The sequence below is a fragment of the Mytilus galloprovincialis genome, chromosome 4 (genome assembly GCF_965363235.1).
Source record: "Mytilus galloprovincialis chromosome 4, xbMytGall1.hap1.1, whole genome shotgun sequence".
Lineage (NCBI taxonomy): Eukaryota > Metazoa > Mollusca > Bivalvia > Mytilida > Mytilidae > Mytilus > Mytilus galloprovincialis.
The window spans coordinates 59,073,379-59,100,956 of NC_134841.1; the positions used below are offsets into that span (position 1 = coordinate 59,073,379).

The window sequence follows — 27,578 nt, forward strand, 5'->3', positions numbered from 1 at the left end:
CGTGACCCTATGATTGCTAATTTCAGTGTCATTTGGTCTCTTGTGGAGAGTTTGAGTCTAAATGGCAATCATACCACCTCTTATTTTTATCAACAACTCAGACAGCTTGAAGGACATAGGATCTTAATATTAGTCTTCTTTCCACTAAATACATTTAACCTTTAACGCCTCAAAGAAAAACACAACACAAACTTATGTTTGTTGACTAGCTCGAGTACTGCATATTGTGAGCTGCCGATTTAATAAGACAAATTATCAATATAAACACATTATACAATATGAATTCAAATTATAACTTGTACCGGTACTAGAAAAATAATCTGATGTGAACCTTTTACAAACTATATTTGTCAATGCGAGCGAAACTCTAGTGTTGGACCTCACTTAGGGAAATGAGAAAAAGAAAACATAATTTTGTTTGTAAATGTGTAAGTAAAAAAGAAATCTTATCATTAGGACAAGGATTTGTATAGTAAGATGCTACTATACAAATCCTTGATTAGGACTACAGCTATAAAATATTTGGTACAAAAGTCAAAATATGATTACGTTTATATAGACATTGCACCTACATAAAAATTAATTTTAATATCCAAATGCAAAATTATGCAAATCTTTGTTCTTTAAAAAAATACAATATTTAAAGTTCAGGCTAGAACTAAATACATTAAGATGTCACTTAACAATCCCAATTTTTTGGTGCTAAAATTCCTACGCCTACATGTACATGTATTACACATACGCAAGAAGATAATCAATTCCTGTTATACTTTTATGCCTAGGGAATTATTACATACAATATACATAAATACAACTCAAAAGCATAAACATATACACATAAAGAAATTCATTATTATGATAATTAATTTTGGCCAACTAAATTAGACTCAACTCAAATATGCATTTTGCAGTGCAGACAGACTGGAAACCAGCATTTAATCAAAGGAGAAGGCTCACGAAGGCTTAAATTGGCCCTGAATTTGTTTGTTAAATCGGGCCAAAATATTACAAATTTCACATAGAAATACTTGTGATAATACTATCCAGACAAAAATATTTTGTCAAGCACTTTTCTTTACAATTTATGGACCTATGACCCCTTAAATAAACATAATTTTGGTACTTTTTTCTATAATTTTTAATTGTTTTTGGCATAATTAACCTTGGCTGCCATCTACGATCCAAAAAGTTTTTATATTGATGAAATCTATATCAAAATTGGAATCTTTTGGTTACAACACATTTTGAATCATAGGTGGCGGCCAAAGTGTTTTTAAAGTTTTTAGGTCTGAAAAATGCACAAACTCATCATATTTTGACAAAATCTCCAAAATGGGCTTACTTTGGAGAATATTATGTTCTCTTATGAAAAAAAACTGATATATTTAGCATTTAGACTTTTGAAATAGACCCATTTACGAACCAAATTGAGACCTTTGTGGTGTTTTATGATAAAGTTGATATTTTAGGCCATTTTGTGCCATAAGTGAACCTTGTTCTTTGTAATGCAATACAATACAATAATCTCATATACATATGCAAACATCATATAACACAGTAATAGTATATATATACTAGTTAGTAGTTTACACACAGCTTGGTGAACAAACAAAATATACTTCCAGCAACAATAGTAATAAATTTATTAACATTCAAGAATATTCCAAATGTTAAATATCATATTTTGAATACCCGTCATAAACAGACACTCGCCGCCCAGGAAAAACCAAATAGTTTGGAAACCTGCGTCACGGAGCAATGCAAGAACCGTCTCTGGGTAATGATGCCGTACTCCATCATGATTATAATTATACAAAAAGAAAAATTTTTATACATAAAAGGAAGTTTTAACTGTACGATGTGTACGGCTAGAATGACCACCTAGACAATTTTTTCACAAACCAGTGAAAAACAAATTAGCATAACAAAACATTAGGTCACCTGACAGATCAAATCATACATCATTGACACATACAAAATATGATAGAAACTTTAAGACAGTATTTTTTCGCTATACTGCGAAACGCTGAAAAGTATATAATTACTTGTAAACTGTATTTAAAACGAGATTAAATGAATATTACTAGTGGAAAAATGTTGGAAACCTGCTTTGAAACTAATTGCTTGGAAGAACTGTTAGGAGGTATACTTTGGACAATATAAAAAAAACTTTGGACAATATAAAAAAAATAGAGGCTCTAAAGAGCCTGTGTCGCTCACCTTGGTATATGTGAATATCAAACAAAGGACGCAGATAGATTCATGACAAAATTGTGTTTTGGTGATGGTGATGTGTTTGTACATCTTACTTTACTGAACATTCTTGCTGCTTACAATTATCCTTTTAGAAAAGGTTAGCTAAAAAGGAGAAAATCAAAACAAAATACACGATCATGTTGAAATATATAATTTAGAGTATATAAGAAACTTGACACCCTGGGTAGCGCTATATAGAAAGTGAAGGTTTTCAAAATATTTTCAACCATAATTCTTTGAAACACAAGCAAAATTTAATTATAATACATCATGCTACAAAATACCTAAATAACTAATCTGCTTCTGCTATATTAAAAAATATCAAAATGCAACTACATTTTTTTACCACTGTAGTATATCATCTTACAATTAATTTAGGAAGAAAAGGATTAAATTACACCAAGGATAAGGTCACTTAGGTATTATTAGGAAAATATTAGTTGTACAAAATACATTGCAGGATTATTGATTCATTCTTATTTGCTGCATTGCAGCACTCAGTCTGGTTGTTGGAAAAAAGCTAGAAAATGACAGTTTCAGGCTGGGCAAGCACATTTTGTGTGGCACATGTCACATAAGCAAATAAATAATTTTGATACAATACAAACAAAGCTATACATTTAAAAGGGTTTCAATGCATCAACAAAACTTACTTCTACACATTGTGTTTGTTATAACAAATGAATTATATAGTTTGTGGAACCCTAATCTCTTTATTTCCTTGGCCTCATAGTGGTTGAAATTAAGTTTCACAAAAAAAACCAACTATTTTCAACATAATTAGGATGCTACTGGCTAAGTTTTAATAGTATTTCACTTTCTGGCACATAAGCATCAACTAAAAACACTTTTCATCTTAAGGGATCAAAACTTTAATTTGGCATTAAAATTAGAAAGATCATATCATGGGGAGCATGTGTACTAAATTTCAAATTGAATGGACTTCGAATGAATGAATGAATTTTATTTCTCATAAACTACAAATTACATAGTTACAGACAATATATAAACAATTACATTAAATATTGAAGCACTTCAACTACATCAAAAACTACCTTGACCAAAAACTTAACCTGAACTTTGCACTTTCATTTTCTATACTCAGTGGCCGGTGAAATTGGAGTCAAAACTTTAATTTGGAGTTAAAATTTGAAAGATTATATCATTTGGGACCAGGGGTTTTAAGTTTCAAGTTGATTGGACTTCAACTACACCAAAAACTACCTTGACCAAAAACTTAAACCTAAAGTGGGACAGACGGATGAACAGACAAATGGGCTAACAGACAATATACTTAACTTTTTTGTTTTAAAAGATAAACACAAGCGGAGTTTGGGGACAAAAAAAACTGGAATATCATCTCTACATATTAAGAGTATTTAAATTTGCGAATGGACAATTCCTTTGAAATGATTCATTTTCATGTTTTCATTATTTTAGTAAAACAAAAACATCATTTTGGATGTTTAAATTATCTAATTTAGAATATATCATTGGTGATTTCTTCAAACAGGCACAAATGATCTATAGACCGGATTTTAGTAAAAGAAAAAACACATCATTTTTGGCTGTATATTTATCTTATTTAAAAATTTTCCATTGGTGTTTTCTTCAAATTGGCACAAATAATCTTGATACATTTTCAAGCCTAATGTCATTTTTAAAAAGAGGGGTTCATGAACTCATTTTCAAGTTAAATCAGTCTGAATGATAAAAATCAGTCAAAGAAGGAATCTTTTCTTAATATGTAACTATTTGAAATGGCGAAAAGTAACATTGGACATTAGCAACATCATTACCTCCCCTGTTACTGTATCATATGGCCTTGACAGCAAAACATATCAGCCTCCCTATAGATTTTGAGGAACCTTGGCTGTCAAAAAGTTACAGTAAGTTAAGTTATCATTTAAAGGTGCATAAACTAAAATTATGCACCTTTGACTTAAAAAAAATTGGCCCTTATTTATAACAATACTTAAAGATATGCTGTAGTAATTTAAAAAGATCTACATGTTTCTGTTTCTAGTGCATCTTCATCAGGATAAAAACCACAGGCCAGTACAAAATGGTGAAGTGATAGTTTGCACGTCACAATGTCAACAAGGGGAGTAATTATAAATAGAAAAGGAGAGTTGGTATGAAATCAAACTTTAATAAAAAGAATGTTCAATAAAATTTGTTGAATAATGATCAAATTTTGCAGAGGTACATGCTTCCAATTGGCTTCCCTCAGAGTTACATGCTTCTAATTGGGACCGCTCTGCCAGGGGTACTACTTCTAATTAGTTTTTGCAGACAGAGGTATATATGTACTGCTTCCAATCAGCTTCACAACAAGACAGAGGGCGTGCTCCCAATTAGCTTCACTAAGAGGTACGTACTTCCAATTGGCTTCGCTCAGACAACCATACTACTTCCTGTGATGTAATGGTATGGATTTGCAAGTCTATACTACTTCTATTGTTGAAATGGTACATAATTGCAATTAATTGTCGTCCAAATTTGCAGAACATATTTCATTCAACATTCTTGATCCAGTTTACTATCTATTTTTTTGTAGATTTTGCATTTACAAAAATTATAGACCGTTGGACAAAGTGAAAACTGTAGGGCTCCCACATCCTCACAAGGGAGTCCTTATGATGTCCCTTTTGAGATATTGAATTTTTAATGAATTCTGTTTCTATAAAAGTAGAAGAGTATTTTATATCAAAACGATAACTGAAATAGCAAATCTTTTCGATTTGTTTGTAATTACACCACTTTTAATTGGCAGAGAAAACTAGTGTATCTTTTTGGTTGGGATTCAATAGTGTAAAGAAAAGAAGTTCAAGCCTCAAAAGCCAATTTTCAGGAAATCCATTTTTTGATACATGACGGGAAGACTTAAAATAAAAATCCTCTTTTTGTCAAGTAAACAAATACCAATTTCTAGTATGCAGCTATAAACATTGGAAAACTTTGAATTCATTCTAAAATTATTAATCCTTTCACTGCTAGTACACTTTTTTTCTTTTTCTTTTTCCAGATTTTCTTATCTAAAGCTTACTAGGGAGTTGTTTAGAAAAATAAAAAAATGTGTAATTTATCATGTCAAATCTACAATTTGAATTTAAACTAAAAATTATCACAACTTTTTTCTTCATTTATTAAAATCAAATTTTTAAAGTATATATGAGGTTCATAATTCAAAACTGTTCAAAGAAATAATAAGGGTTTCCTGTTTCACTTAAACTACTTCATAACAAAATAATTTCTAATAAAATCTATTTGGCGCAATTAGTAGTTATTCTATTTTCAAAGATATCATGATTTTTCAAGACCACAAATATTCATTAACTGATATGCTTACAGAGTCTGTTCTCATGAATTCATTAACAAGAAATTAAGAACCAATGATTCTACCCTATTCTCTGGCAATTTAACTTAAAAAAAAAACCAAGAATGTGTTCATTGTACACAGATGCCCAACTCACAATATAATTTTCCATGTTCAGTGGACCGTGAAATTGGGATCAAAACTTTAATTTGGCATTAAAATTAGAAAGATCATATCATGGGGAGCATATGTACTAATTTTCAAGTTGAATGGACTTCAACTTCATCAAAAACTACCTTGACCAAAAACTTTAGCCTGAACTTCCCCACTTTATTTTCTATGTTCAGTGGCCAGTGAAATTGGGGTCAAAACTTTAATTCGGCAGTAAAATTTGAAAGATTAGATCAATTGGGACTAGGGGCACTAAGTTTCAAGTTGATTGGACTTCAACTACATCAAAAACTACCTTGACCAAAAACTTAAACCTAAAGCGGGACAGACGGACGAACGGACGAACAGACAAACGAATGAACAGACAAATGGGCGAATGGACACACAGACCAGAAAACATAATGCCCCTCTACTACATAGGTGGGGCATAAAAATTAATTTATTGTATTTTACATTTAAATAAAATTTATTGAAAATAAAAAACCCAAAGTTTTATATTACTGTGCTTACAAGCTATTTATTCACCTAGTTAATTCAATTAGGTAATAATAAATGTACCTTCATGTGCTACTTTTATAGACAAACAGGGTCAAATTTTTAGACATTTCCCTCTAAAGGAAAAAATATACTCAATTTTTTTGTTTTAAAAGAATAACACAAGCAGAGTTTTGGAAAGAAAAAAAAAATTGAATATCATCTCTACATATTAAAGAGTATTTTGAGTTAAATTTGTGTACTGACAATTCTTTTGAAATAATTCATTTTCATGTTTTCATTATTTAGTAAAATAAAAACGTCATGTTTTTATGTTTAAATTATTTAATTTAAAATATATCATTGGTGATTTCTTCAAATTGGCACAAATAATCTTGATAAATTTTCAATCCTAATGTCATTTTTAAAAGGGGGTTCATGAACTCATTTTCAAGTTAAATCAGTCTGAATGATAAAAATCAGTCAAAGAACCAATCTTTTCTTTATATGTAACTATTTGACATAGCGAAAAGTAACATCAGACATAAGTGACATCATTTAACCTCCCTTGTTACTGTATCATATGCCCTTGACAGCAAACTTATATCAGCCTCCCTATAGATCTTGAGGAACCTTGGCTGTCAAAAAGTTACAGTAAGTTAAGTTATCATTTAAAGGTGCATAAACTAAAATTATGCACCTTTGACTTTAAAAAAATTGGCCCTTATTTATAACAATACTTAAGGATGTGCTGTAGTAATTTAAAAAGATCTACGTGTTTCTGTTTCTAGTGCATCTTTATCAGGATAAAAACTACAGGCCAGTACAAAATGGTGAAGTGATAATTTGCACGTCACAATGTCAACAAGGGGAGTAATTACAAATAGAAAATGAGAGTTGGTATGAAATTAAACTTTAAAAACAATGTTAAATAAAATTTGTTGAATAATGTTTGATCAAATTTTGCAGAGGTACATGCTTCCAATTGGCTTCCCTCAGAGTTACATGCTTCTAATTGGGACCGCTCTGCCAGGGGTACTACTTCTAATTAGTTTTTGCAGACAGAGGTATATATGTACTGCTTCCAATCAGCTTCGCAACAAGACAGAGGGTGTGCTCCCAATTAGCTTCACTAAGAGGTACGTACTTCCAATTGGCTTCGCTCAGACAACCATACTACTTCCTGTGATGTAATGGTATGGATTTGCAAGTCTATACTACTTCTATTGTTGAAATGATACATAATTGCAATTAATTGTCGTCCAAATTTGCAAAAACATATTTTATTTAACATTCTTGATCCAGTTTACTTTCATACCTACTTACATTCTCTATTTATAATTTCTTCTTATGGTGACAAATAGTGAAGTGCTCATTATCACTTGGGAATTTTGTACTCTTCTGTTTTAACTTATTGAGGTTATGCAAGAACCAAATGCATAAAAAATATTTCTCAAAAGATCAAGTTAACATCAAAATCAGGAAACCTCTAAGTCATTCTTCAATTAACAATAACTTTCGAAATTTACGCTATTTTGTAAATTTTCAATTCAAAATAAACCTAGCTAGCATGCTGTTTTGGAAAATAATATGGAAATTTTCATATTAATCTGCTACTTTTGCAGTCAGGATTCTAATTTCTACTATGTCAAAATTATCTCCCCTTTATACCCCCTTATTTTTTTCAATTATAACAAGAATGTGTCCTCAGTACACAAATGCCCCACTCGCACTATCATTTTCTATGTTCAGTGGACCGTGAAATTGGGGTAAAATCTCTAATTTGGCATTGAAATTAGAAAGATCATATCATAGGGAACATGTGTACCAAGTTTGAAGTCGATTGGACTTCAACTTCATCAAAAACTACCTCGACCAAAAACTTTAACCTGAAGCAGGACAGACGGACGAACGAACGAACGAACAGACGGACAGACGCACAGACCAGAAAACATAATGCCCCTCTACTATCGTAGGTGGGGCATAAAAATGAAAGCCATTTTACGGACTTTTTCTGAAATAAAATCAGATAACCTTTGCATTTGTTGATTACTGTATACCCCTTTTTGTTATATTCAAATTTTTTGGATCAAAGAAACAATTGTTCATCATTTAATGACTTTCTTTACAGTTATCCCATTTGTAGAGGACATGGGGCATTGACCAGCATATTTCAACTGTTCTACTAAGTTTAAAACAAGGTGTTTTTAAAGACTTGAAGCTGATAATCATGGTGATTTGATAACTCTAATTTATATATGTATTATTGTTTGTCACCAATGTCTGAGCAAAACAAAATTATATGAAATATGAAAAGGCTGAAATTAAGATTTTATCATAGCTGTTATGTGTTTTATTTGAACCGTTAACAGAAAATTCAATTTGACGTTACTAAGAAAATTTAGAGCCTCTTGATTTTTACCTAATTTTAATATTTTATGGAGATTTTGGCAACATAATGCAATAAGAAATACGCAAATGTCACTAAATTAGCAATACTATGCCCCCTTTTTTATATATGCCTTAATACATACAAAGAGAAATGACTAAAGACAAGGTCCTTGACAGAATACTGGTTCTTACAGTGATTCCTACCCCTTGAACATAAGAATAAAAAAAACAGTAAAAACTTGATATAGACTACCGGTATTTGTTCATGATGATCAGCAATTTTCTTCTGATACAGTTTACTACCTAGTAGCTTATTAATTTACCTATCCTAATTCTAATAGATCTTGAAAAATATAGTGATGTGCCAGAAATTGTTATTTCGCTTTGTTTAAATGAATTAATTATTTACATGGGCAACAATGATAGCCTTTTTGGGTTTTGCATTTTCACTATAAAAGATTTCTTAAAACATCTTATCAAATTCTGAATTTTTAACACTTTTGGGTGTAAATAAAATTGCAAAACACATGTGGAACACAGAATAATTTTGCTCATCATCGAGAGTTTCCTCCAGTGTTCACGCTATTTCTAGTTTACAGGGAAGCAGAAATTAAATTTACTTCTACCTATTATCTTGGGTGTAAAAATATGTGGCACCAATCATTTTAATTACTTGCTTTTAACATAAGGATGACATGTTGTCAAGTTTACTCTTGAAAACTGATAAATTTATTCACATGGCATAAGTATGCTTTTAAAAGATCAATCTTATCTTTTTGTGGATATTTTTTTAGTGGAATTTATGCTTAGGCATCTTCAAGATCCTGAAGTATTTTCACTCAATATATATAAAAAGATGATGTGCTATGATTTTGACACATCTCTCCAAAAGAGATCAAATGACACAGAAATTAACAACTATAGGTCAATGTTTAGCCTTTAACAATGAGCAAAGCCCATACTATAGTACGCTATAAAAAGCCTAAGTGTACATCGTGTAAAACAATTCGCTTTTGTTTTGTGAAATTTTTTCTCAATTAAGAAGTTTACAGATATATCTAAGCTGCATACTATAATTCTAGTACAAACATGTTTACAAACAAGATGCAAAAAATCATCAATCAGTGTTTGCATTTGCTAAAAGTAGGTCACGTGAATTCCAATCACTGGGTAATTAATTGTCAATAAAAGTGCAAATTTACGTCATTTTTAATTGAAAAGCATCATATTTTTGTAAGGATAATAAATAAGAGAAGTTCTGATGGTCAACATTATATAGCCATCAAATACTCTGTTCAGTTTTGGCTTCAAGAAAGCGAGGAGAGTGGGAGAATATGACAATAGTGGGTTATGATATAATATCAGTCAAAGAATAGAAAGTGAAATATATAATATTGTAGTGAATCTGAAAAACAGCAACAAAATTACTTATGAAAATTTGGGAGTGAGAGGGGGGGGGGTTGCTTATAAAAAAATTGGGGAGTGGGTGTGTTGCTTATAAAAAATTGTGGGATTTATTTCAACCGATTTAAAATTTGAAAAGCAATTTTGCCATAAATATTTCTTTCTTATTTATTTAATGTGCTTCAACTGGAATGAAAAGTTACAAATAGCACACCACACAGTTATAAAAGTAACATCAGACAAAAGTGACATCATTTAACCTCCCTTGTTACTGTATCATATGTCCTTGACAGCAAACTTATATCAGCCTCCCTATACATCTTGAGGAACCTTGGCTGTCAAAAAGTTACAGTAAGTTAAGTTATCATTTAAAGGTGCATAAACTAAAATTATGCACCTTTGACTTAAAATTGGCCCTTAATTATAACAATACTTAAGGATGTGCTGTAGTAATTTAAAAAGATCTACGTGTTTCTGTTTCTAGTGCATCTTCATCAGGATAAAAACCACAGGCCAGTACAAAATGGAGAAGTGATAGTTTGCACGTCACAATGTTAACAAGGGGAGTAATTATAAATAGAAAAGGAGAGTTGGTATGAAATCAAACTTTAATAAAAAGAATGTTGGGGTCAAAACTTTAATTTGGAGTTAAAATTTGAAAGATTATATCATTTGGGACCAGGGGTACTAAGTTTCAAGTTGATTGGACTTCAACTACACCAAAAACTACCTTGACCAAAAACTTAAACCTAAAGTGGGACAGACGGATGAACAGACAAATGGGCTAACAGACAATATACTTAACTTTTTTGTTTTAAAAGATAAACACAAGCGGAGTTTGGGGACAAAAAAAACTGGAATATCATCTCTACATATTAAGAGTATTTAAATTTGCGAATGGACAATTCCTTTGAAATAATTCATTTTCATGTTTTCATTATTTTAGTAAAACAAAAACATCATTGGATGTTTAAATTATCTAATTTAAAATATATCATTGGTGATTTCTTCAAATTGGCACAAATGATCTATAGACCGGATTTTAGTAAAAGAAAGAACACATCATTTTTGGCTGTATATTTATCTTATTTAAAAATTTTCCATTGGTGTTTTCTTCAAATTGGCACAAATAATCTTGATACATTTTCAAGCCTAATGTCATTTTTAAAAAGAGGGGTTCATGAACTCATTTTCAAGTTAAATCAGTCTGAATGATAAAAATCAGTCAAAGAACCAATCTTTTCTTAATATGTAACTATTTGAAATGGCGAAAATTAACATTGGACATTAGCGACATCATTACCTCCCCTGTTACTGTATCATATGGCCTTGACAGCAAACTTATATCAGCCTCCCTATAGATTTTGAGGAACCTTGGCTGTCAAAAAGTTACAGTAAGTTAAGTTATCATTTAAAGGTGCATAAACTAAAATTATGCACCTTTGACTTATAAAAAAATTGGCCCTTATTTATAACAATACTTAAGGATGTGCTGTAGTAATTTAAAAAGATCTACGTGTTTCTGTTTCTAGTGCATCTTTATCAGGATAAAAACTACAGGCCAGTACAAAATGGTGAAGTGATAATTTGCACGTCACAATGTCAACAAGGGGAGTAATTACAAATAGAAAATGAGAGTTGGTATGAAATTAAACTTTAAAAACAATGTTAAATAAAATTTGTTGAATAATGTTTGATCAAATTTTGCAGAGGTACATGCTTCCAATTGGCTTCCCTCAGAGTTACATGCTTCTAATTGGGACCGCTCTGCCAGGGGTACTACTTCTAATTAGTTTTTGCAGACAGAGGTATATATGTACTGCTTCCAATCAGCTTCGCAACAAGACAGAGGGTGTGCTCCCAATTAGCTTCACTAAGAGGTACGTACTTCCAATTGGCTTCGCTCAGACAACCATACTACTTCCTGTGATGTAATGGTATGGATTTGCAAGTCTATACTACTTCTATTGTTGAAATGATACATAATTGCAATTAATTGTCGTCCAAATTTGCAAAAACATATTTTATTTAACATTCTTGATCTTGAAACAGCAACTAAATTACTTATGAAAATTTGGGAGTGAGGGGGAGTTTGCTTATAAAAAAATTGGGGAGTGGGGGTGTTGCTTATAAAAAATTGTGGGATTTATTTCAACCGAATTAAAATTTGAAAAGCAATTTTGCCATAAATATTTCTTTCTTATATATTTAATGTGCTTTAACTGGAATGAAAAGTTACAAATAGCACACCACACAGTTATTACATGGTCCTAGACTAAAAATAAGTTGGGGTCAATTTAGGCCGTAACACATATTTACAAACAAAAGTGCATAAAGAAGCTATAGGAAAGAGAAATTTGTTTCTTTTTGGTAATTTCTATGCTTAATTGACACGATACAAAAAGTCTGAGACTTGCATTGAACCTTTTGTAAAACAGTTCCAGTACTCTGGTACTGCTCAAATTACAGAAGAGAATGTCTAAGTTATATTGGTAAACTGTGCACTAAAGAAACTTCAAGTATGAGGCATTAAACGGTGCATTACCTCCCCTTGACCCTGTTAAGACTTAGATCAATTACAACTGAGTCGAGTACCTGTAGCAATAGGCTTGATATTTAGAAATGGCTGTGACTAGAAGTAAATAAGGATAATTTACATATTGCTACATGTAATCTCTTGAATGTATCATTACACCAATTTTGACAATAATATTTTTGATTTCTATCCATTGCTATACTAAAAATATTTACAATATTTTTGTTATTTTTAGATTCTCCATTCTTAACCAATGTAAATGTTAACTTAAAAAGAACCATTTTATCTGTTGAGCCACAAGTAATATAAATCCATAGCATTTAATGGTAGAGAGGAAAAGAAAGTTGAGTGAAAATTCAAAACACAATACACTAACCTTAATTAAAACTTCCACTATTGTTGAAAATGGAGAATCTTTACATTAATTATTTTAGAATTTATCAACTACATTCTTTCTCTTGTTTATGCAAGATTTATATGAACCGTTCATATTGGAAACTGTTCCATAGAGTAAGAAAGACTGCAAAGGGAAATATGGTCACTCTTGGTCTTCTTCAGACTGGCAGCAAAATCCTTGCAAAAGTAAGGCATCTGTTTGGTAGTGCAGGATGTACAAATTGGCAGCCATGTCCAGTGTCAGAATGAGGATGTTAAATCTGATGTCTTGCTCAGCTGTCAACATGTTAAGAACATTCACATAATCTCTAAGGAGTAATTAATCACATTATTATATCCTTCAGCCACAGTAATTGTTATCTGAAAAAGAAATACACTTTTAAATTTTCTGTCATATTTTAAGACACTGAAATAGGCAAAAAATAGCAAACTGGGAATAACAATTTAAGCAGAGAAACTTTTGAAAACAATTATTTTTCCCTTCCTAAAACTTGACAGGTCATTCCAGAAAATAATAAATTGTAAAAAGATTATAAAAATCACATGATCTTAATTCGAAAATTTTATAAATCTATAAAATAGTTCTTTCTTACCTTTAAAAGTATACTCTAATAGTCATTTCCAACATCAAACTGTAAGGACAAGCTGTAATGCTAACCTGAAAAATAAAATGCTTAGTCATTGAAAACAGTAAAAAAGTAATCACTGTTGGTATACTTATGTACATTATATAGAAATATGTGATATATAACATATCTAGGTGAAAGAAGATGCAGAGAAAACATCAATGTGACAACATCCCAACAACACTAACAAATATGACATACTTTCCAACCTCTGAAACCTCAAACAGTGAGAATCCCTCTTTAGGGGAAAATTTTGCGTTAATGACATTTTGAAGTTAAATATAGGACCTGTACATGCACTAACTTATCTACAAAACACCAATAAAACCAGACAAAGATCTCTATCTAGTTGGAGTTGACATAGCAAAAATGATTTTCAATTACCAGTACTAATAAATTAAACATTAAAACTACTGACCAAAAGTTTTCAAGCCCAGTGATAGCTGATTGTTTGTTTCTTTTTATTGACAGTATGATACAATTTGTTTAAATAAAGGAATAATATACGTACTTGTATTTAAGATATCTTATACCACAAGTCTTACTCCCCTTCATGAAAACATTGGCACTGTTTTATAACCTAAAAAGGAATTAAAATTGACACAAATTATATATTTTACAAATTTGTTAAATTGCCAGCCTAAATTTTTATTAATCTATACTGTATTCTGATTGCGTAAAATAGAGAGTTATCTCCCACTGAAAGAAACATTCTTGCTGTTTATTGTTACCTAGTCTCCCTTGAAGTAAAATTTCTATCAGGATTTACTTTGCATGGCATTAAATTTTATTTGTGTACCGGAAAAACATTTATCAAACTGACATATATATTTTTATGTGTTGTAAATTTGCAAAATAACAAAAATGTGTGTTGCCTTATAGATAATCCTTATAGACTATCACATTTTTCTTGATAATGTACAGAATTAATTGGCTTGAATATACTTGCATTATTTCTTTCATGACAAAGCCTCAGACTTGGTTGAAGATCAATGTAATAATTAATCTTCATTCCAGCTGCTTTCCTTGCTGCTTGATTGCTTACATGGCAAAGCCTCTAACTTGGTTGAAGATCTAAGTAAACATCATTCATGGAGTTGATACTCATCTGCCATCTCGACTGAAACTTTGGACTGGCTGGTGAAACAAAACTAAAATTATAAATTAGATTATATTTATAAGACTGCTGTTGGTCAATATAAATGAAATAGACATTCCTTCAAGCTGGATATCCTGACCTGCATCAATGGAGCCATTTTCAGCTTCTTATTTGGTGAGCAATTGTAATTTTGTTAGAACTTTATTTCATGGTTTAGCCAAAGCCTGCATACAAGTCTTTACAATGACATCAGTGTGATCAATTCAAAATTTTAGAACCTTAAGTCAACAAAAAAAAAAACATTTGACCTCTTACAACTTTAAGCCTAGTGCATGTTTTTTTCCCTGTAAACTTATTTTATGATAAAATTTGTTTAAATAGAGGAATGAACTATTTTGTTTTGTACAATTATTAGTCTATTTGTTTTCTCATTTCATTTGTTTTATATTTGTCATTTTAAGGTCTTTTATAGCTGACTGTGCTGTATGAGCTTTTGTCATTGTTGAAGGCTATTTGGGGACCTGTAGTTGTTAATCTTGTTTTAAATTTTGGAATGCAGCTGAAGTCAACAAACAGACATAGACAATTCACCCAAGTTTTATAAAATGATGTGGAAGTGTTTATGTGAATAATTGAGATGGGAAATGAGGAAAGTGTCAAAGTGACAACAACCCAACCATAGAGTAGACAACAGCTGAAGGCCTCCAATGGGTTTTCAATGTAGCCAGAAACTCCTGCAATTATAGGTGTCCAAAAACTATAATCCCTTCTTTTTTTTTAGCATATATAAAAATTCATAACACAGAAATGTATAATCTGAAATTTATTACAATCAAAAGGGACCTTAGGTCAATAGTGTAAACAATTCACCAAAGTTTAATTAAAGGTGATGGATGCATTTTTGTGTTATTGTTCAAAATTGGAAAATTCTCTCTTTTTTAAGGATAAAATCTCTCTTCATAACATGGAAATGAAAATTCTAAAATTTATAAAATCGATGTGGAGCTAATGTCAATAGATATAAACATTTCAACAAAGTTTCTTTAAAGTAGGGGGAAGTGTTTTCTAGTTATTGTCTGAAGTGTGGATGATGGACTGATAGACAACAGTATACTATAATATGTTGTGTGTGAGACATTGGTATACTAAAATGGTTTTGAATGAATAATGATTAGAAACTGTTTAATGCAGTTATTGAGGGAACGACAGTGAAGAAATTGCTGAGATCAATGCGTTTGAATCCTAAGAATTCAATTTTTGTTGAAATGAAACAAAGTTCAATTTTTGACCCTTTGGATCTTAATGTAGACCAATTTGAAAACGGGACAATCCTGTGCAATTGAATATTTCTGGCTATTGGCAATGCTGTGCAATTGAAAATTTCTTGCTATTGCGCAATATTGTGCAATTAGATATTTCTTGCTATTGTGCAATACTGTGCAATTAAATATCTTGCTATTGCACAATACTGTGCAATTGGAGATTTCTTGCTAGTGTGCAATACTGTGCAATTGAACATTTCTTGCTATTGAACAATACTGCGCATTGCAGAATACTGCGCAATTGAAAATTTCTTGCTATTGCACAATACTTAGTATAATAATTTTTGACCCCGATTTGGACCAACTTGAAAACTGGGCCCATAATCAAAAATCTAAGTACATGTTCAGACTCACCATATCAAAGAACCCCAAGAATTCAATTTTTATTAAAATCAAGCTTATTTTAATTTTGGACCCTTTGGACTTTAATGTAGACCAATTAGAAAACAGGACCTAAAATTAAGAATTTGGACATGGTTAGATTTGGCACATCAAAGAAGCACAATACCGTAATTCATTTTTTTGATGAAATCAAACAAAGTTTAATTTTGGCCCCTTATTCCTTGGGACCAAAACTCCAAAATTAATCCAAACCTTCCTTTTGTGGTCATAAACCTTTATAGATTTCTATTAACTTATACTAAAGTTATTGTTCAAAAACCAAGAAAAAATGCTTATTTGGGGCCTGTTTTTGACCCCTAAATCCTACACTGTTGGAACTAAAATTACCAAAATCTATCCCAACCCTCCTTATGTGGCCATAGACCTTATGTTAAAATATCATAGATTTCTGTTTACTAATACTTAAGTTATCTTGTGTCTAAATTTCATATATTTCTATTTTACTTTTACTGAAGTTAGAGTGCGAAAACCGAATGTCTTTGGATGAAGACGATGATGCCAACGTGATACCAATGTACAACCAAAAAGTTTTCAATTTTTGCGGTTGTATAAAAATGATCTCAAATCAAATTTTTAATGGAGTTTGCAACAGTAATTATTCAACTACTCATTTCAATACATCATAAAGTATTAAAGTGTAAATGTCATACAGTCATGGTGATGATGCCTCCGCTAGCATATAACATTATAAAGGTACATAAATCAAGAACTGTAAAAGTGAAGCTGCTAAAAATTGAACTTAAACCGAGTTTAGAGGTACCGGTAATACATGTAAGCATTGTATACACATTTCACTAAATTTAGTTGAGACAAACTTGAGAAATTTTTCCATTTGTGAAAGGGGATAACCCTAGAATGATAATCAAAGTGCTTGTAATCACTGAATGGCTATTAAAGACTGCTTAAATTTATCAGTTGGTAGTAAAGTGAATTTTGCATTGTATATTGTATATATAGCATTATTTTAAGTCGATTCAACTACTATTCTGGACAGAGAAAGATAACTCCAATTTTCAAAGAAGATTTCATAAAGCAATGGTTTTAAGTAATATTAATTCAACAACCATTCTGGACAAAGAAAGATAACTCCAATTTATTGTCTTGAATCTACAAAAATGTTTGTTTTTGGCCCTAAATTCCTCGACTGTTTGCCCAATAACCCACAAAATTATATAAAAATTTCAAATATGTACAATGAAATATAGTTTTAGAAATTGATAAGCCTAGATAGGCCTTATATTTTTTTCCCCACATAGTTGAAGGACCATATACACTCAGGACAGAGTCATAAGTAGGCAGTAGTCTACAGATGTATTAAAACAACCTAGCATCATATTGCTAGTACAAATATAGTGGGAGTAGCATTCTCGGGTAAATTTGTTCTTTTTTTTAATATAAATATGTTTGGTTCAAATCAAAATAGAATGCTTTTATCTCCCTAATACTTACATTGTAAACAGAGGTGGTACTACTTTGACAAATCCTTGTACATAAGAGTTTTCTGTCAAATCTTTATTTCACAAAGAATGAATTGCATAACAATGAACTGAGCTCAAAGCAAAGTACTTTAATAATACACTTAGACAAAGAGCTAAATCCAGTGATATACTTTGTACTACAGGTCCTTCATTAACATCCATTGACCAAAACCATATCTCAACAACATTCCATACTACATGGTTGGATTCGGAAGTCCTGAAAAAGACATGATTTTTTTTTAACATATTTTAAGTATATATACACAGGTTAAAACTTTCTTGTTGTATAATCATTCCGTATCTAGCAACTATCAATTTACTTAATGCACATATTGATATATGTTGAGTGTACCTCTGTTGGAAATAAGAACACACAAACCTCCACCTAGTTTTAGTCAATGGACAAAACATTCAAAACTATAAAATATTATAGATCTAAGACTTGTCAGTGTCTATTTACCATTGCCACTGAATCAGTGATATATGTATTGTACACATAATTATATACATGCAAGACTAAAATTATAAAGTACATACATGTTTGTATATATTAAGACTAAAACTGACATTCAGTCTTTACAACATCTTCATTCCCAGAGTCATTTTCAAATCTGACTTCATGGTAAAATAAGATTCCATATCTACAACCAATTAAAAGGAAAAATCCTTCTGATAGACTAGCATTTAAATCCAATTTCTGAAATGGAAGCTAGGTCACCTTGGAACTTAGAACTAAAAAAAATCGAACAATATATCTGATATATTTCAAATGCATGTACATGAAATAATATAAATCTCTAAAATTCACCATATTGTTCCCTTTTTCATCTTCTGTTAGATACTGTATATCCAGTGGCGGATCCAGAAATTTTCTTAAGTGGGGGCCCACTGACTGACCTAAGAGGGGGCTCGTCATGATTCAGTAATTCCCTATATAAGCAACCAAATTTTTTCTCAAAAAGCAGGACCCCCCCCCCTAAATCTGCCTCTGATATCAACCTCTAGATGTCTTTCAATTACATTCAGTTTAGTGTGGGTTGATCTTTGATTGTTGTACATGTTACAACCAGATTCCCGGCAGGGGGCAACTTTGTAAGACCGCAGAGGTTCAAGCTTAGATTTTGAAATAAGGGGAAAATGTAACCTTTTCAATTTATAAAACAGGCTCAACATCATTTCTATACATATATAAACATATTCTAAATTGTGGACACACCTTCATTAAATATTCTACTTCAATTAGTGGAGGAGATCAAATTAAAAAGTTGCAATGGTTAAATACTCCAATCACAGTCTTTCCTGCTAAAATCTCATGTGTAGAATGTGATAGACGGTTTTTGGGTCTATATATTGTCCTTGATATTGAGGTTATTTTGACACAGCAAAATATAAAGAAAATGTAAACTATGATCTGGAAATTGACTTGGTTTTCACAAAATAAGCCCACTTAAACTGAACTTTAAATGCAAAAGACCTCTAAATGGCTAACAGATATTGCTATATAAAAGAATAGTCCATGATTATACATGTACATGATATTAAAGAATTCATAAAATTTACACTGATTCTGTCAGTTGAATGGACTAGAATGAGATAAGTTATAAACATGTACATGATAGACATAAAGGTTTTTTGTACATGATAGACATAAAGGTTTTTTTCCAACAGTTGTGGTGTAAATCAAATTAGTTGTATTTTATGGTTGTTATATTTATGTACATGTATGTAAATCATTGGCTCTTCAACCAATGATATTTTACAATATCGATTATTTGTTTATTTTTCTATTGTTGGTATTTTTCAGCATACTAAAAATGTTTTAACACAACACGAGCGCAAGCTTGATAGGGTGTCCTCACACAGGGTTTCCGCTGGCGGTCGCCATTTTCCCAATTTGCGAAAAAATAATACTTGTGGCGGTAAAAATTCGTCATTTGCTGAAGAATTTGGCGAAAGAAATATATAGAAAGATTTATTTTCCTCCTTGTTTATTTACTTTTTTCGAGTTTCTCGGACTTTAACTTATCAGACAATACTCGGAATTCACCTTGACCTCATTAAGATTTTGACAGAAAATCAATTATCAGCTATCGAATGGGGGGGGGGGGGAATGCTTTCTGGCGTCACAATTTCAAATGACATAGGATAACATATGATCTGTCCATATACATGTATGAGGGTAGAAATGGGGGTATCTTATTGAAGTATTCTTGCCAAATGAAGATTAAACAGTAATTCTTAGACATGACCATAAAAGAGGGGGGATAGGACCTTTATCGGGACTCCGGGATCGGGTGTTTTTAAGCTCGGGATTATCCCCCCTCATAAAATGTACACTTTTTTCCAGACGATTAAAAAATCAGCTGAATTTGACAAATCACACTATTTGTTTTCCAAAAATAACCGTAATTGGATGGGGGTTCTGTGTATTCACATTATATATAATAGACTACTGACATATAGATACGTAGTTGACTACGTATTGACGACAAACAATATTCCTACGACTTTTGCAATTTGGGAAATCTCAACTACTTGTCTTTAGAGATTTTCGGCGATTAAATATTTCATACATTTGTTCTTTGACATCTTAGTAATGTAAATGGACTATAAGTATGACTTTTGAGCAAATTTAAAGGGAAATGACAAATTAGCGTTCAAGGGGAGCAAATGCTTTTTAAATTGGTAAGCGGGTTTTAATATATAGAGGGAAAGTGGAGTCATCTTTTTAGACTTTAGTTACATGTAAATATAACTTATGTAGACTTACCTTCTAATTCTATAGGCTATCAAAAAAAAACAAAAAAAAAAACTCGGAACTATTTCTACAATTCACTTGGACTACTAATATGCAAACCTAAAAACAAAAACAAAAATATCATAAAATAGTGATTGAAAGAGTCATAACACTTTGAAAGGATAATTCAGACACGTGTTACACGGGGAGCATGTTTGTTTACAAATAATAATGTCACGTGATCGCGCACTGACCTCGCATGCTGCATCGCCCTTACAATTCACTAATACATGTACATAACCATTTTCATGCAAACATGCAACGTGAATGTGATTGGTTATCAAATTATACAAAAATAATGCATGAACCGTTGAAGAAGAAATTATTTCATCAAACAGATTGGATTTTTCATTTCGACACGAATAGGTCGAGTTGACATTCCTGTCATCGGACATAGTATTGAGATAAATGGGATAAAACGGACCGTCAAACAGGTCTAGAGAAGCACATCAGTAGAACCTTAACATAAATAAGTAATACTTACCAAAATTTCTCTAATTGATAACCTATCGAACTGAAATTTCACAAAAATACCGGTAAATAATTTTGTTCATTGTGATGCTGGTTAAATAAATATTCTTACTCCTATTGCTTCATGTAAAAAAAATGTATAGAATTGAATTCGACTACAGTTCAGCATAAAAAAACGTGAATATGTAAAAGCCAGGTAATATGTTAATTATAAAGTGTGTATAAATTTCCGTAAACGAAGTTACCCGTATACTTCACCAAGAATTACATTTGAGCGCAAAGTTCTGTATATGTGTGATTTGGTTGGTTTATGTAACATTAATTTAGACTGGGATCCTGGCTAATCTTGACCTTACGACGCGCAGCTAGATTGGGCCGGATCCCAGGCTAATGTAACATCGTAGAACTCAGGATAACGGAATTTTTTGCGTTGCTATTAGATCATTGAGGCCATCTATTTTTATTGCGGGTTCCACATATTTAAATCGGAATTATAGAAAAAATGGAATGTTGTGAGCAGAATCAAAACAGAAATGATGAAAACTGCAACATTTCCAACAAAATATAAATAGTATGGAGGATCTGTGTATTCACATTATTTGTAAAACTCTCCTTATTCATGTGAAGCGTGTGCTTTACATCGAGGCTTATTCTTTACATCGAGGCTTATTCTTTACATCGAGGCTTATTATGCTAATCATCGACGCCACAGTACTTCAACCAATCAGACAATGTTTATTTGGGGCATTCGATCGATTTTAACTCAGATTTTGGAATATTTCAATCGAAATTATAGAAAAATGGAATGTTGTTAGTACATATAAAATAGAAAATGATGAATACTTTTAGCTAAAGATAATTTGGATGGGAGTTCTGTGTATTCTCATTATTTGCACAACTCTCCTTACTGATGCCATATTTTGGAATTTCCGTGACCTAAATGGTTCGCGAAAATTAATATTTTTATATATAGTATAGTAATAATATACGTACTTGTATTTAAGATATCTTATACCACAAGTATTACTCCCCTTCATGGAAACATTAGCACTGTTTTATAACATAAAAAGGAATTAAAATTGACACAAATTATATATTTTACAAATTTGTTAAATTGCCAGCCTAAATTTTTATTAATCTATTCTGTATTCTGATTGTGTAATAGTGAGTTTATCTCCCACTGAAAGAAACATTCTTGCTGTTTATTGTACTAATCTCCCTTGAAGTAAAAATTCTAGCTATCAGGATTGACTTTTCATGGCATTAAATTTTATTCTTGTACCGGAAAAACATTTATCAAACTGATAAATATATTTTTTTGTGTGTTGTAAATGTGCAAAATATCAAAAATGTGTGTTGCCTTATAGATAATCCTTATAGACTTTATCACATTTTTCCTGATAATGTACAGAGTTAATTAGCTTGAATATACTTGCATTATTTCTTTCATGACAAAGCCTCAGACTTGGTTGAAGATCAATGTAATAATTAATCTTCATTCCAGCTGCTATCCTTGCTGCTTGATTGCTTACATGGCAAAGCCTCTAACTTGGTTGAAGATCTAAGTAAACATCATTTATGGAGTTGCTTCTAATCTGCCATCTGGACTGAAACTTGGGACTGGCTGGTGAAACAAAACTAAAATTATAAATTAGATTATATTTATAAGACTGTTGTTGGTCAATATAAATGAAATAGACATATATTCCTTCAAGCTTCATATCCTGACCTGCATCAATGGAGCCATTTTCAGTGTCTTATTTGGTGAACAATTGTAATTTTGTTGGTACTTCATTTCGTGGTTTAGCCAAAGCCTGCATACAAGTCCTTACTGTCTGACAGCAATGTGATCAATTCAAAATTTTAGAACCTTAAGTCAACAACAAAAAACATTTGACCTCTTACAACTTTAAGCCTAGTGCACATTTTTCTCTGTAAACTTATTTTATGATGATAAAATTTGTTTAAAAAGCGGAATTATATACGTACTTGTATTTAAGATATCTTATACCACAAATCTTACTCCCCTTCATGAAAACATTGGCACTGTTTTATAACCTAAAAAGGAATTAAAATTGACACAAATTATATATTTTACAAATTTATTAAATTGCCAGCCTAAATTTTTATTAATATATTCTGTATTCTGATTGTGTAATAGTGAGTTTATCTCCCACCGAAAGAAACATTCTTGCTGTTTATTGTACTAATCTCCCTTGAAGTAAAAATTCTAGCTATCAGGATTGACTTTTCATGGCATTAAATTTTATTCTTGTACCGGTAAAAACATTTATCAAACTGATAAATATATTTTTTTGTGTGTTGTAAATGTGCAAAATAACAAAAATGTGTGTTGCCTTATAGATAATCCTTATAGACTTTATCACATTTTTCCTGATAATGTACAGAGTTAATTAGCTTGAATATACTTGCATTATTTCTTTCATGACAAAGCCTCAGACTTGGTTGAAGATCAATGTAATAATTAATCTTCATTCCAGCTGCTATCCTTGCTGCTTGATTGCTTACATGGCAAAGCCTCTAACTTGGTTGAAGATCTAAGTAAACATCATTCATGGAGTTGCTTCTAATCTGCCATCTGGACTGAAACTTGGGACTGGCTGGTGAAACAAAACTAAAATTATAAATTAGATTATATTTATAAGACTGTTGTTGGTCAATATAAATGAAATAGACATATATTCCTTCAAGCTTCATATCCTGACCTGCATCAATGGAGCCATTTTCAGTGTCTTATTTGATGAACAATTGTAATTTTGTTGGTACTTCATTTCGTGGTTTAGCCAAAGCCTGCATACAAGTCCTTTCTGTCTGACATCAGTGTGATCAATTCAAAATTTTAGAACCTTAAGTCAACAACAAAAAAACATTTGACCTCTTACAACTTTAAGCCTAGTGCACATTTTTCTCTGTAAACTTATTTTATGATGATAAAATTTGTTTAAATAGTGGAATTATATACGTACTTGTATTTAAGATATCTTACACCAAAAGTCTTACTCCCCTTCATGAAAACATTGGCACTGTTTTATAACCTAAAAAGGAATTAAAATTGACACAAATTATATATTTTACAAATTTATTAAATTGCCAGCCTAAATTTTTATTAATCTATTCTGTATTCTGATTGTGTAATAGTAAGTTTATCTCCCACTGAAAGAAACATTCTTGCTGTTTATTGTACTAATCTCCCTTGAAGTAAAAATTCTATCAGGATTGACTTTTCATGGCATTAAATTTTATTCTTGTACCGGAAAAACATTTATCAAACTGATAAATATATTTTTTTGTGTGTTGTAAATGTGCAAAATAACAAAAATGTGTTTTGCCTTATAGATAATTCTTATAGATTTTATCACATTTTTCCTGATAATGTACAAAACTAATTGGCTTGAATATACTTGCATTATTTCTTTCATGACAAAGCCTCAGACTTGGTTGAAGATCAATGTAATAATTAATCTTCTTTCCAGCTGCTATCCTTGCTGCTTGATTGCGTACATGGCAAAGCCTCAGACTTGGTTGAAGATCTTAGTAAACATCTTCCATGGAGTTGCTACTCATCTGCCATCTCGACTGAAACTTGGTCCTTCCTTTAAGCTTCTTTCCAGATCTGTGTCAATGGCGCAATTTTCTGTGTCTATGCTCTTTTTGCCTATAATTCATTAACCATTTTCATTTTAACTTTTAATCAGTATTATGAAGACTGTTTAATGATACCATCATTTTTTCTGAAATTACTGTATGCAGATAATTATCCAAAACAATCTGATGTATACATTCTGAACAAACAATCTAAACAAAGTCGTATTTTCCCAATTAAAATGTAAATAATTATGTAAATATCCATATTTTCAATATTAAGAGTGTATTTGTTTTAATAACTCAGAAATTAATGTGATGCATGTTTAAAAATTGTTTAATTCTAAATTGGGGGATCAGTCTATTTATAATTACAATAATTCTTTTAAAATTATATTTCAATAATTTAATTTTGGATGTAACGCATCTTCTGATTGGCTGACGTTATTTTGTTGTCAGACCGTAGACATAATTTAGTCATGTGACCGTGACGTCATCAACATTTTTTCATGGTTTTCTACGGTTTAAAATGGACTTTAGAATTAAATGATCAGAAATGACTAATATTTTTTCTTTTTATTCGAAATAACATAAAAAATGTGGTGCACACTGTTCAATAACCCACTACGCGTCAGTCATTTCTTAATAAGGGAATAAATTTGAACAAGAAGTTATGGATAATTTTGTAATAAAATTTTAAGCAGTTTTTCAAAGGAAAAACTAATTTCTATTACCTAAGCTTTAAAAAAAATAGTTTTAAGCCCAATTGTAATGACCAAATACTTACATCATCATTATCTGGCAACTAAAACGAAACAATTTTCCTTCAGGTCTAGGACTGAACTTTCATCTGGGCTCCTCCATCTGAAAATCCTCAATCTGCCAGAAAAAAAGGAAAAGACAACATTAGACATACACAAAGGTCTTAACAGAAAACATACCTGGGAATCCTCAATCTGCATCGTGCCCTGCTAAAAAAAAAGAAAAGGCGAAATTAGACATACACAAAGGTCTTAACAGAAAACATACCTGGGAATCCTCAATCTGCGTCGCGCCCTGCTAGAAAAAAAGAAAAGGCGAAATTAGACATACACAAAGGTCTTAACAGAAAACATACCTGGGAATCCTCAATCTGCGTTGCGCCCTGCTAGAAAAAAAGAAAAGGCGAAATTAGACATACCCAAAGGTCTTAACAGAAAACATACCTGGGAATCCTCAATATGGTCGCGCCCTGCTAGAAAAAAAGAAAAGGCGAAATTACACATACACAAAGGTCTTAACAGAAAACATACCTAGGAATCCTCAATCTGCGTCTCGCCCTGCTAGAAAAAAAGAAAAGGCGAAATTAGACATACACAAAGGTCTTAACAGAAAACATACCTGGGAATCCTCAATATGGTCGCGCCCTGCTAGAAAAAAAGAAAAGGCGAAATTAGACATACACAAAGGTCTTAACAGAAAACATACCTGGGAATCCTCAATCTGCGTCGCGCCCTGCTAGAAAAACAGAAAAGGCGAAATTAGACATACACAAAGCTCTTAACAGAAAACATACCTGAAAATCCTCATCTGCGTCGCGCCCTGCCAGAAAAAAAGAAAAGGCGACATTAGACATACACAAAGGTCTTAACAGAAAACATACCTAAAAATCCTTAATCTGCGTCGCGCCCTGCTAGAAAAAAGGAAAGGCGAAATTAGACATACACAAAGGTCTTAACAGAAAACATACCTGGGAATCCTCAATCTGCGTCGCGCCCTGCTAAAAAAAAAAGAAAAGGCGAAATTAGACATACACAAAGGTCTTAACAGAAAACATACCTGGGAATCCTCAATCTGCGTCTCGCCCTGCTATAAAAAAAGAAAAGGCGAAATAAGACACACAAAGGTCTTAACAGAAAACATACCTGAAAATCCTCAATCTGCGTCACGCCCTGCTAGAAAAAAAGAAAAGGCAAAATTAGACATTCACAAAGGTCTTAACAGAAAACATACCTGGGAATCCTCAATCTGCGTTGCACCCTGCTAGAAAAAAAGAAAAGGCGACATTAGACATACACAAAGGTCTTAACAGAAAACATACCTGAAAATCCTTAATCTGCGTCGCACCCTGCTAGAAAAAAGGAAAGGCGAAATTAGACATACACAAAGGTCTTAACAGAAAACATACCTGGGAATCTTCAATCTGCGTCAAGCCCTGCCAGAAAAAAGGAAAAGACAACATTAGACATACACAAAGGTCTTAACAGAAAACATACCTGGGAATCCTCAATCTGCGTCGCACCCTACCTGAAAATCCTTAATCTGCGTCGCACCCTGCTAGAAAAAAGGAAAGGCGAAATTAGACATACACAAAGGTCTTAACAGAAAACATACCTGGGAATCTTCAATCTGCGTCAAGCCCTGCCAGAAAAAAGGAAAAGACAACATTAGACATACACAAAGGTCTTAACAGAAAACATACCTGGGAATCCTCAATCTGCGTCGCACCCTGCTAGAAAAAAAGAAAAGGCGAAATTAGACATACACACAGGTCTTAACAGAAAACATACCTTAATCCTCAATCTGCGTTGCGCCCTGCTTGAAAAAAAGAAAAGGTGAAATTAGACATACACAAAGGTCTTAACAGAAAACATACCTAAATCCTCAATCTGCGTCGTGCCCTGCTAGAAAAAAAGAAAAGGCAACATTAGACATACACAAAGGTCTTAACAGAAAACATACCTGAAAATCCTCAATCTGCGTCACGCCCTGCTAGAAAAAAAGAAAAGGCGAAATTAGACATTCACAAAGGTATTAACAGAAAACATACCTGAAAATCCTCAATCTGCGTACC

General features: G+C 31.8%; 2 long non-coding RNA genes across 2 annotated transcripts; both read right to left on the bottom strand.

Moving 5' to 3' along the window:
• Window positions 1-192: 192 nt before the first annotated feature.
• Window positions 193-22,206, bottom strand: LOC143072557 (uncharacterized). Its single transcript, XR_012977234.1, has 5 exons — window positions 22,136-22,206; window positions 14,523-14,724; window positions 14,085-14,153; window positions 13,541-13,605; window positions 193-13,307 (listed from the first exon to the last, which is right to left on the bottom strand). It is a non-coding gene; the product is annotated as an uncharacterized LOC143072557 (long non-coding RNA).
• On the bottom strand, window positions 22,202-26,621 carry LOC143072556 (uncharacterized). The gene is made up of 5 exons (XR_012977233.1): window positions 25,533-26,621; window positions 24,130-24,818; window positions 23,576-23,777; window positions 23,132-23,200; window positions 22,202-22,780 (listed from the first exon to the last, which is right to left on the bottom strand). It is a non-coding gene; the product is annotated as an uncharacterized LOC143072556 (long non-coding RNA).
• Between the last annotated feature and the right edge of the window lie 957 nt (window positions 26,622-27,578).